General features: G+C 39.3%; 1 long non-coding RNA gene across 2 annotated transcripts; it reads right to left on the bottom strand.

Moving 5' to 3' along the window:
• Nucleotides 1–2,731: 2,731 nt before the first annotated feature.
• LOC137854776 (uncharacterized) lies at nt 2,732–8,662 on the bottom strand. Of its 2 annotated transcripts, XR_011095389.1 has the most exons (4): nt 8,520–8,662; nt 4,610–4,710; nt 3,150–3,288; nt 2,732–3,040 (listed from the first exon to the last, which is right to left on the bottom strand). It is a non-coding gene; the product is annotated as an uncharacterized lncRNA (long non-coding RNA). The 2 variants fall into 2 exon arrangements; XR_011095388.1 differs by having other exon boundaries at nt 2,732–3,288.
• Between the last annotated feature and the right edge of the window lie 3,324 nt (nt 8,663–11,986).

The following is an 11,986-nucleotide window of genomic DNA, read 5'->3' as shown; positions in this document are numbered from 1 at the left end:
ACCAAAGGTTAGAAATTCTTATGATTTTCAATGCTTTGTGCATGCTTCTGAAAATATTAAAAAGAATATAAGAAGTCAGATATCTAATTGGAGAAATCAACATGCACATTTCTGATTATGCAGACAAATAGACGTCCCCATATAATGTGACTTTTAATAGAAAACCTTTAATGTAGCTGCTAAAGTAAAAGAATATCCACATGGGGTACTGAAAGCTGAATTCATTAGTTCAATTAAAGTAACTAGCTCTGCACAGCTCCACTCAAAGATTGGGAAGGAGACAGCTCTGCTTGAACATTTCATTTTAATTGTGATAATATTGCCATTCTCCTCATGAAAGTCTTTAAAAGTATTTTGCATTCATCTAAAATATATTCTTCTTTTATTAAATGAAAAGAAAAGAGAAGGATAGTCTTAAATATAAGAGAAAGAAATCATTAACAATCTAGTGTAATGATAATACTGTAATGTGAATTAGGACATCCTGAATGCAGCTTAGTATCAGAGTTTAACATAAATTTATAGTTTTTTTTTTTTTTTTTAATATATAATTATTATTATTTTTTTAATGTCTGTGGAATAAAGTAAATTTAGGTCACAGAAACACAAGGAAGCTTTTTTTTTTTTTTTTTTTTTTTTTTTTTAAATCAAATTTAAGCTGAAAAACGAACATATTTCTTTTACTAATCAGTGGGGAAAAAAAAAGTTCTGTTTTTCTCCAAAGCAACTTTTGCTAGCAGTAGCTGAATTAATCAACAATAATTCATGGAATAGTACCAGTTAAGCCAAGTTTGCATTTGTTTTATGTCAGGAAAGCAATGCAAACCAGAATGGGTGGTTCTGATTCACAACTTCTAATGAAGCTGTCACAAAACCAAACCAACCATTTAGTCTCAGCTGAAATGATAATATTGTCACAGTGCTTCAGTTTTTACCTTTTCTTGAATCTATATAAAATATTTTCAGACTTTCAAAGGAAGTACAGAAAATGGTTTTTCTGCTGCAAACATGAAGAACATCTGTTTTTCCACAATCTCCCTTTGATGAATGGCTCAAGTACAGTCTCTAAGAGGAAAATTTTGCCTTACAGTGCAGAATGTTTCTGGAATAATCCTTTGGGCTCTTATTCTGACCATTTAATATCATCTAAGCTGTGGTTCTTTTTATTGTTTCAGATTAAGTAAATACAATTATCTAACTATAAAGCATAGTAATAGATAAGTTTCCCCAAGGAAAAGACTCTGTTCTGATAAAAACACTGAGTAATGCATCATCAGTGCTCTATGCATCTTGGAAGACAGTAACGCTCCAAAGACTGAAATTCAACTTTGTGAATGTTGGTTCTAATCATCCTTAAAATTACCAACATTTTTGCAATGGTAATTCCCTCACTAAAAGGCATATTTCAGCATGGATAGTACAGAGGGCTGCGGGGTAGTGGGGTCAGCTGTTGTTGGAAGAGGCTCCCACTAGTCTTGCAGATGTCGGTAAGCTCTCCCTGAAACACAGTAGCTTCAGGGATAAACAACAGAGACTTCAGCTTGTCCTGCTATTCTGAATCAGCCTGCCAGCTTCAGATATGAGCAAGTGACTGAGATTATAATGGTTATGTTGGAAGTGTTGGAGAACATGCTAGAAAGTGAAAAAAGTTTTTCATCCTTAGTAAGGTACAGGTAAGTAGGAGAATATTGAGCAGTTTGGGTGGTCAAGTCTGCTGGAATTCATTTAAAATTTAGACCCTGCTCAACACAAACTAAAGCTACTATTAAAAATCCACTTCAGCAATGTTGTCTTCCTATCTAACGTGCAAGATCATGACAAAATACTGTTTTTAATCAAAGTCAGCAGGCATGTTAAACTGTTGAGACTGTATCATTTTATATCATGTAATTCTCTGCTGCAAATCAAGAAGTGCATATTTAATATCTGAGCATGAGAGACACCTTGCTGACATCTTTGGGTCTATTTCTATGCTTGAAGAGAAGTAAACAAAAACAAAACGACAACAACAAAAGCATGGTACTCCTTACCTTGAAAGGGAAATTTTTAAAAGAAAGATGAGTGCATACAAAGAATACAGATAGGTTTCTGTGCTGGCCCATAAAGGGTTTCTAGCATGCAGTAACCTGGTCTGCAACCCTGATCCCCTCATTGCCTCTGTATTTCATATTTCTATTATCTATTGATAAAATATAAAACTGGCAGCAAGTACTGGACCCAAAGACTTCCAGTGGCCTAGGTGGTAAATGACAGATAATGCACTGCTCTTTCTAACCCGGGGCATTGTAGTGGCTCAGCCTAATCACCAAGACTGAGAGTACATTGGCCCAGCACAGCTGCAGTTTCATATTTAAGGCATTAGCAGGAAATTTTTGATCTAAGTAGTACAAACATTAAACAGTACACAGGATACAAGTCTCTTTAAAAAAAAATGAAGTTCTATGAATTACATAAGCATAGATCCCTATGGACACTGCTCTTAGCTTGCCAGTGTTCTAGAGTAGAGTTTTATATGATTCTAGGTATTTCAAAGCTTGTGGGAAAAAAATAAATAAAAATATAGCTCAACAAACAAGGGTACAGACCAGGGTATATCCCTAGATAGTCCAGGATTCCAGCCCACAAGTGTGCAAGAACAAGCCAGGGGCTTAGTATTTGAAGAAAACATTTTGTAAAAGCTCCAAGGCTGGACCTAAGAACTATTTCATCAGAATTCATCATCCAAGAGAAATTTGCACAAGAGTCCCCTTCTTTCTTTATTCTTCACACATCAGACACGTCAGAAAGGGGATGAAAAGTGAACACTGAGAAGGAATTTTGCTTCATAGCTGTCATGAATGTTTCTCAGAAGGCAAATAAGCATTTGAAAATATAAGGCTGTACATTAACAGTCCCTTTGTCTGTTTGCTGGTTGTCAATCAAATGTTTTTTTTTTTCTTTCACTGATGAGAAGAGGAAGAAGACAGACAGAAGAAAAATCACATTAAGATGAACAAGGATTCCCCAGAATAGAGCCTTCCACCTCAAGGTCTCTGCCTTCCTAGATTCAAAGAAATGGTATGTGAAATTAAATTTGTAAATGCATCAGTATATAAAAGTAGCACGACTTCACTCAGACAATCTGACTCAGTTGATGATTTGACACAAACCTTTTAAGTACACTTGAGAAAACAGTCTGTGTTGAGCTTTTTCAAAGAGCAGTATGCTGCAAAAAAATCCTTTTTTTTTTTTTCTTCTCTCACTTTTTTTTTTTTAACCTTCTGAGATTTCTCAGTCTTCTCAGTGCACCTGCAAAAAAGAAGCAGCCCTTCACTCAGAAAGTAGGTTTGTGTTCACTGGCTTCAGAAACATTTAACTGGTTAGTATAAATGTGATGATATTTGGCAGGTGGCAGCGTATGATGATAGAATCAAAACACCATGGCCCAGTGTCTTATTGTAAGGCACTATTACATTAACTACAAAAAGCATTTTTGCCCCATACACAAGGTTCATTGATTTCTGGCTTCTTGTATTTCTGCAAGCATATTTTCCTTGTTTTGTTGCTGAAGTTCCTGACTCAGCAAATCATATGAGTGTGTAACAGCATAAACTCATTTGATTTGTTTGCCTGCATAAGTGGCTTCAAAATAGGGTGGTTGGAAATACAATACATGGCAATATACTTTGAATCAGCTGGTCCTTGAAAGGGAGGTAAAAATCCCTGTGCTGCACCTATCTTTCTCCACCTCCTCTTGTAAGTCTGCATCTGCAGAAGTATGGTTATTAGTTCTGGTATTTAGGTTAAAAAATAACCACCTATTCAACTCCAAAGCAAATTAGAAACTATGGGTAAAGAAAAATAATGTTATGTCTTGACTCTGTTTCAGAGGGACAGTGCTCTAGGGAAGGATCAGAACATTAAAGTTACACAAACAAAACAAGAGGGTTAGTCCATTTTCATCAGTGCTGCTGCCTTAAAATGCATGTTAAACAATGTAATGAAAAAAGAGAGAGAAGCTTGAAAAATAATCTTAGTGCCTTTCCCATCAGTCAGATGATCATTTTCATTAATCAGTTTCTAAACAGTATATGAAGTAGAACACCAGTTAAAAATCTCATGTATATACCTTATTCACATTAATTGTCTTAGTCCCCTTTTTAACAGTGCAGGTGACCACAGAGAGCAACACAGAAAGGGGGAAAAAAAATGGAATAATTCTAATCAGGAAAAAAAGCCAGAGGATAAATTTCCTTATGAATTGAATGCACATTTTTTCAAATGTAAGTTAGTTCAGAGGAGGGCTACTAAGATGATTAGAGGACTGGAACACTTGTACGAGGACAGGCTGAAAAAAAAAAGCCTGTTTAGCCCAGAAAAAGAGAAGACTGAGGGGAGATCTCATCAATGTATATATTGGTTAAGTATTGGAGGGGAAGGTGTCAAGAGGATGGAGCTGGTCTCTTTCCAGTTGTGCCCAGCAACAGGATGAGAGACAATGGGCACAGGAGGTTTTAACACAGCTGAAAATGAGAGGGCATTTATCACTGTGAGGGTGATAGAACACTGGAACAGGTTGCCCAGAGTGGTTGTGGAGTCTCCTCCTTCTCCGGGGACATTCAAAATCCACCTGCATGCCATCCTGCATGAAAGGCTTGAAGTGATCCTGCTCGGCTGGGTCTGGATGATCTTCTGGATGATCTTCAGAGGTCCTTTCAAACCTCGGCCATTCTGTGATTGTAAAAAAATTAAAATTCCTCATAAAGTAAAACCTATATTTGAATGCGTGATTAGGTTAAAAATGTAAATACTGGCTGGACTGGAAAATATGCTTTGTTTCAACTTTCTTATTTGAACTTGGTCAGTTACTGAAATTTCTAGATGGTAACAAAATTATGCAAATGAAAAAATTTCAAGCACAAAGATTTCTATAGTTGAAATTCAGTTGTTGGCATTATTAACACCAGTATGCTTTTAATAACATGCTTTCAATTTCTCATAGGGTTATTATAAGACTATTATGAAACAATTCTGTTTGCTGTTATTATTATTTTGAATATTAGCTTGCATAAACAGTATGGCTTAAAGTACCATACTACAGCACAAGCATTTCAAAACCTGGAGTAGAAATCTGTCCCATGGCTGAAATTCACTGCTGCTCTAAGCCATCATGGCTACACTGTAGTCAGTGGTGATAAACAGATTTGCACTGGTCAGAGACACTACTAGTATGTTGTCCTCTACCTCAGAAATAGATTCTGAATACATATATATGCCTTAACTTGCTTGTTAATTTATAAAGGCAGGTATTTCCAAATAAGAATGAAGAAGGAACTTCTACAGAAGAGTCCCCAACAACATCAATCTCCCACATCAAGCACAGTGTCAAAATGAAGCCCAATTTGTACTTTTGCTAGCCAAACCAATCATAAACCTCCTATGTCAATGAGAAAAAACTGCAAGCTATATAAGAAAGGTTCAGGAGACACAGGAGAAAGCACTTAGAGAAAATTGCTTATTGAAATTTCCACAGCTGGTAGTAGTCTACAAAAGGATCATCTGGTCAGCGAAGGTGTAAAGGGAGGTAAGACTAAAAACAGGGATGGGGAGAAGGAACAAAATATATATTTTCTTTGTATAAGATGTATTGTATTTGTATTATATAAATGTTTTTGTATTTCTTTGGATAAAATTGTTTTGAGAAAGGCTGTGTCTGAATTTAGCTATTAAGTGTTAATGCCAATGCTTATTCTTATTTTACTATTTTCCTATTAAAAAAAAAACAACAACACACAATTAATAAAATGCATCATTCATTTCAGTGTGGACTTAAATGTTCATTAGGGACTTAATAAATACAAATAAACTATGTAGCATATAGAGTGAAAGAGTTCTCAGTTCTATCTATAAATGCAGTCAGAAGGAGATTCTTGGCTGCTGACTAAAAATGTTCCTGGTAGATAAGAAAATGCGTCAAGTCTATTAAGCAAGAAGGGCAACATTGTATCTGCATTACTATGTGCATACAAAGATGGCTGAAGTCAGTGTTAAAACTTCTTTGCTCTAATCTGTCTTTGGAAAAGGTCCACAAAATTCTGACAGCTAGTGTTCATAGGCACTAGAAGAAAGAGGAGGAGGCCAGGAGAGCACAAAGCACCTCATTAAATCATTCTGGTCTGTGGCATTGGTCTTTTTATAAATTATTTTGAGCCACGCAGTATCAATAAACATATTCTCATGCTAATTTCTTATGTGTGAAGTTTGGTAGATTCGCTGGGAGTGACATGGTTATGCTACATCTCACAAAAAGTCTTTGTCATCTACTAAGAAAGATGCCAGCATGTTATCTGCTAAGAAACCCATGCACACTGTGTGCTTCTTTACTGATTCTTTTTCATCCTTTCTACCTGTTCCAAATTTTCACATGTCCAGGTCCTAAAACAAGGGTTTTAGTCCAGAAATACCTATTAAAGCAGTTCTTCTCAGTCATGGTGGGAGCACGTGGCATCACCTGGAGGATTTCTGTCAGGATGTCATTCTTCCAGATCCTTAAGCAAGACCTGGTTTGTAAAATTTGACTGTTGCATTATCTTCTCTTACAATATTTTCTTTTTGGTTTGTTTGTTTTATTTGCTTGTTTGTTTTCAATTTTGTGTTTTGTCTTGTCTCTTTGAATAATGGGGAGGCCTGTATAGCTTTTATCTTTAGAATATGCAACAAGTGATAGAAACTTAAGCATCAAAGTGCTGTTTCAAAAGGATAAACCCATATTTTGATTAATTTACTTTGACATAATAAAAAAGAAGGCATAGATATATAACTTTAGATCTATATTAATCTCCTTAATAGCAACCATGTGCTCAATTTTACATAAGACAGTAAAGGTTAAAACAGCCTGATTTAAAAAAATCAAGTAGACCAAGGGGAAGTGAGAAGTTTATGCTGATGCCATTTTACACAGCCATATTCTCCACGTTAAAGGATGTTTCATTTTCTTATCCCTGTAGCTTTCCCTTTATTCCACAAATCCCACTGAAAATCATAGAATCATAGAATATCCTGAGTTGGAAGGGACCCTTAAGGATCATCAAGTCCAACTCTTGACACTGCACAGGTCTACCCAAAAGTTCAGACCATGTGACTAAGTGCACAGTCCAATCTCTTCTTAAATTCAGACAGGCTCGGTGCAGTGACCACTTCCCTGGGGAGCCTGTTCCAGTGTGCAACCACCCTCTCTGTGAAGAACCCCCTCCTGATGTCAAGCCTAAATTTCCCCTGCCTCAGCTTAACCCCGTTCCCGCGGGTCCTGTCACTGGTGTTAATGGAGAAAAGGTGTCCTGCCTCTTGACACCCCCTTACGAGGAAGTTGTAGACTGCGATGAGGTCTCCCCTCAGCCTCCTCTTCTCCAGGCTGAACAGGCCCAGTGCCCTCAGCCGTTCCTCGTACGTCTTCCCCTCCAGGCCTTTCACCATCTTCGTAGCCCTCCTCTGGACACTCTCCAACAGTTTCATATCCTTTTTATACTGTGGTGCCCAGAACTGCACACAGTACTCGAGGTGAGGCCAGACCAGTGCAGAGTAGAGCGGGACAATCACCTCCCTTGACCTACTAGCGATGCCGTGCTTGATGCACCCCAGGACACGGTTGGCCCTCCTGGCTGCCAGGGCACACTGCTGGCTCATATTCAACTTGCTGTCTACCACGACCCCCAGATCTCTCTCTTCTGGACTGCTCTCCAGCGTCTCATCGCCCAGTCTGTACATGCAGCCGGGGTTTCCCCGTCCCAGGTGCAGGACCCAGCACTTGCTCTTATTGAACTTCATGCGGTTGGTGATCGCCCAGCTCTCCAACCTATCCAGATCCCTCTGCAAGGCCTTTCCACCCTCATTCGAGTCCACAACTCCTTCAAGTTTGGTGTCATCAGCAAACTTGCTCAAAATACCTTCTATTCCTACATCCAGATCATTTATAAAAATATTGAAAAGTACCGGCCCTAAAATGGAGCCTTGAGGGACCCCACTGGTGACCGCCCGCCAGCCTGACGCAGCCCCATTTACCATAACCCTTTGGGCCCTGCCCGTTAGCCAATTGCTCACCCATCGTATGATGTTTTTATTTAGCTGTATGGTGGACATTTTGTCCAGTAGGATCCTATGGGAAAATGAATGCATTTAAAACAATTTTTACTACTTACATTGGTTTACTGGTATTAAACTTACTCAGTAAATTTTCCCGGTTTTCATAGTACTTAATTTCATTAAGACAAGTCGCAATCTTGCCTGGTTATTATCTCCATGAAAGATCTCTAAAAATGGTAAACGATGAACCTAAAGGCCCCCAAAAGAAAAAATGTGTGTAGCCAACATTAAGCAATCCTTTTACTGCCATACAAGACTGTTCAGATTCAAAAGAAGGTTATGGTTAATGTTACTAACAGCAGCTATAAATCTAACAGAATTAATATAGAGATGTTTTCATCCACCATGAGTGTAAAGAAAGGTTTGAGCTAATCCCAGTTGAAATAGTTTCAGTTACTTACTTGGTCATGTTGTCCTTCCAATATTAAAATCTGAAGCAAAAGCATGAGAATTACTGCTTCTACAAACAGCCTAGTTCTCTGTACTGGGCTTTGACACTGTTGAGCTAAGCCAAATAAACAAAAACAACATAGCTGCTGCTCATCCTGCTTGATTTCTACTTTTTTTTTTTTTTTTTTTTTTTTTTTTTTTTTTTTGCTTTGCCCCACCCCTTTCCCAGGTGATTGGTTGGGTGCCAGGTGGGTCTAATAGTATATAAGCTGCAGGTGTCCCACTAGAAAGCTCTTTCTGTCTGAGATGTGCTGTGATGGAGGGGAGGAACATGTTTTGTTTTTTTCTTCAGCCAGTTGCAGGGTTCTTTAGGTGGTTCAGAATGTATGGGTTAATGTGTTTCTAAGTTGAGAAAGGTAAGCATGTCTTTTTGAGGTAACAGCTAGTAGGGTCTTTTAGAGTAAAGCAAGCTATATAGTAACAGATGTCTTTACTGCATGCAGCTCTTCTTCAGGTGACTAATTTTTAGAGCATGCTTATGCATGGGAAGATGATGTTACTTTGTGTTTTTTCTTTGTGGTTCTAGGTCTCTTAAGATTTTTGCAGAATTATAGGGCTTACTGTGAATGTGACCTTATGCCTTCATCTCTATGTCAAGTGTTATCAAAATTAGGACCTTGATGTTAAAGCGATGGAGCAGGGTTTAGGGGAAATGTATCACCCAAGTTCCCTGTGCCAGTGAGTATCTGAAAACAGTAGAAGCAGGCACATAAGTTGTAGTCTCTTTCAGGGTTAGGGACAGTTTCTTATATTTCTAGAGCTTTTTTTTTTTTTTTTTTTTTTTTTTTTCTGCTCTTTTGCTGGCAGTAGACTCTTAAGACCTGGTAGCCTGCTAGATTTTAAGTGCTTAAAATTCTCCTTAATATAGGGGTATTTAGCAGAGGTTGCTGGCTAACTTGTCCTTGGGATGTGGTGGGGTATGCTTCTGGTTTTGGGTTATATTTTAATCTCTAGATATATCAAGCCATTGGTGTAACTCTCCAGAAGATTCACAAAGAGCTTCAACATGTACTGTAAAGGCTTGACTATGTAGGTGCAGTATTATCAAGAGACCGAGCAGGGTCACCTTTTTCATCTGCGATTGCACTTGCTGGGGCTGCTGTGCATTCATGTCCTGTTGGCATTTGTGGACCTGAGGGTGGTTGTTTTTTTTGTTTTGTTTTGTTTTCCAAAGCTTTGGTCTTTGTGCTTGAGTCCTCTGCCAGGAGCTGTACTGTTTGTGTGTCCATCACAGATATGACCTTCTCTTTCTGTTTCTTGTAGAAATAAAATTATAAAAAATAAAATAAAACTTGTTTTACCCCCAGTGCCACAACAGGCTGGGAGAGGAGTGGTTGGAAAGCTGCCTGGCAGAGAAGGATCTGGGAGTGATGGTTGATAGTTGGCTGAATATGAGCCAGCAGTGTGCTCAGGTGGCCAAGAAGGCCAACAGCATCCTGGCTTGCATAAGAAATAGTGTGGCTAACAAGTCTAGGGAAGTGATTATTCCCGTGTACTCGGCTCTGGTGAGGCTGCACCTCGAGTACTGTGTTCAGTTTTGGGCCCCTTGCTACAAGAAGGATGTGGAGGTGCTCAAGCGAGTCCAGAGAAGGCCGAGAAAGCTGGTGAGGGGTTTGGAGAACAAGTCCTACGAGGAGTGGCTGAGGGAGCTGGGATTGTTCAGCATGTAAAAGAGGAGGCTCAGGGTTGACCTTATCGCTCTCTACAGGTACGTTAAAGGAGGCTGTAGCGAGGTGGGGGTTGGTCTGTTCTCCCATGTGCATGGTGACAGGATGAGGGGGAACATGCTAAAGCTGGGCCAGGGGAGTTTCAGGTTGGATATTAGGAGGAACTTTACCAAAAGGGTTGTTAGGCATTGGAACGGGCTGCACAGAGAAGTGGTGGAGTCACCATCCCTGGAGATCTTCAAAAGATGTTTAGATGTAGAACTTAGTGGTATGGTTTACTGGAGGACTTGTTAGTGTTAGGTAAGAGGTTGGACTAGGTGATCTTGGAGGGCATTTCCAATGTAGTGTATACATACTGTGGGCTGCTGCTGATTCACCTCCAACTGTGGAGTTCCCTGTATTGGCAGCTATTACATTACTTTATAAGGAACATTATAAAATAGGGTTTAGACTATTTTTTTGTTGTTTTGTTTTTTGTTTGTTTTACATATATATAGATAAAAGCATGTATATTATTCCTGTAGTTCTAAACAAGCCTTGCTCAAAATGCATGAACACTTCCTAATTACATTATTGTGTGTGCTGATGTTCCAGAAATAGAATTTCTTAAAAGACAAAACAGAGATGATATATGTTAAAGTAATGATGTTGGCTGAGAAGTGACTAGTTAAAATAATACACTTAAAATTGTCTAAACCACTTACTTTAACAGTGAGCTTACCAGCTGGTAAAGTATTTTGGGCTTTAGAACTGTGTATTTCTCTAGCTGTACTGCAAAGGCAGATTATCAGTGGTGAAGGTCATATTTTGAAAGTGAGATTTTTCCCTGAACCTGTCTACTCTGTCTTGTTCTTATCATTGTCTAAAGGAAATTACAATTACTTAGCTGGCGAACTAATATTAGAAGAAATATTTGTTTCCTTTAATAATATTCAGAAGGCAGAAGCAGAGATGGATGGTATCTTCTACTTGGTATCTCTTCCCTTTCATGCCTTTAAATCAGCAACACCACAAAGGGCTCTATCAATTAGGTGTCTGGGACTGTTGTTACTGTTCTGCGTTATCTCTGACTGGACTTTCACAGAATCACAGAATTTCTAGGTTGGAAGAGACCTCAAGATCATCGAGTCCAACCTCTAACCTAACACTAACAGTCCCCACTAAACCATATCACTAAGCTCTACATCTAAATGTCTTTTGAAGACTTCCAGGGATGGTGACTCCACCACCTCCCTGGGCAGCCTGTTCCAGTGCCTCACAACCCTTTCAGTAAAAAAGCTCTTCCTAACATCTAACCTAAAACTCCCCTGGTGCAACTTAAGCCCATTCCCCCTCGTCCTGTCACCAGGCACGTGGGAAAACAGGCCAACCCCCACCTCACTACAGCCTCCTTTAAGGTATCTGTAGAGAGCAATAAGGTCGCCCCTGAGCCTCCTTTTCTCCAGGCTGAACAAGCCCAGCTCCTTCAGCCGCTCCTCATAGGACTTCTTCTCCAGGCCCCTCACCAGCTTCGTCGCCCTTCTCTGGACTTGCTCAAGCACCTCGATGTCCTTCTTGTAGCGAGGGGCCCAAAACTGAACACAGTACTCGAGGTGCGGCCTCACCAGAGCTGAGTACAGGGGGATGATCACCTCCCTAGCCCTGCTGGTCACACTGTTTCTTATGCAAGCCAGGATGCCGTTGGTCTTCTTGGCCACCTGAGCACACTGCCGGCTCATATTCAGCCGACTATCATCCAATACTCCAAGGTC

This window comes from Anas acuta, chromosome 3 (genome assembly GCF_963932015.1).
Source record: "Anas acuta chromosome 3, bAnaAcu1.1, whole genome shotgun sequence".
NCBI classification, from domain to species: domain Eukaryota; kingdom Metazoa; phylum Chordata; class Aves; order Anseriformes; family Anatidae; genus Anas; species Anas acuta.
The sequence above is the reverse complement of the archived record's forward strand: the minus strand, read 5'-3'. Positions and strand labels throughout refer to the sequence as shown.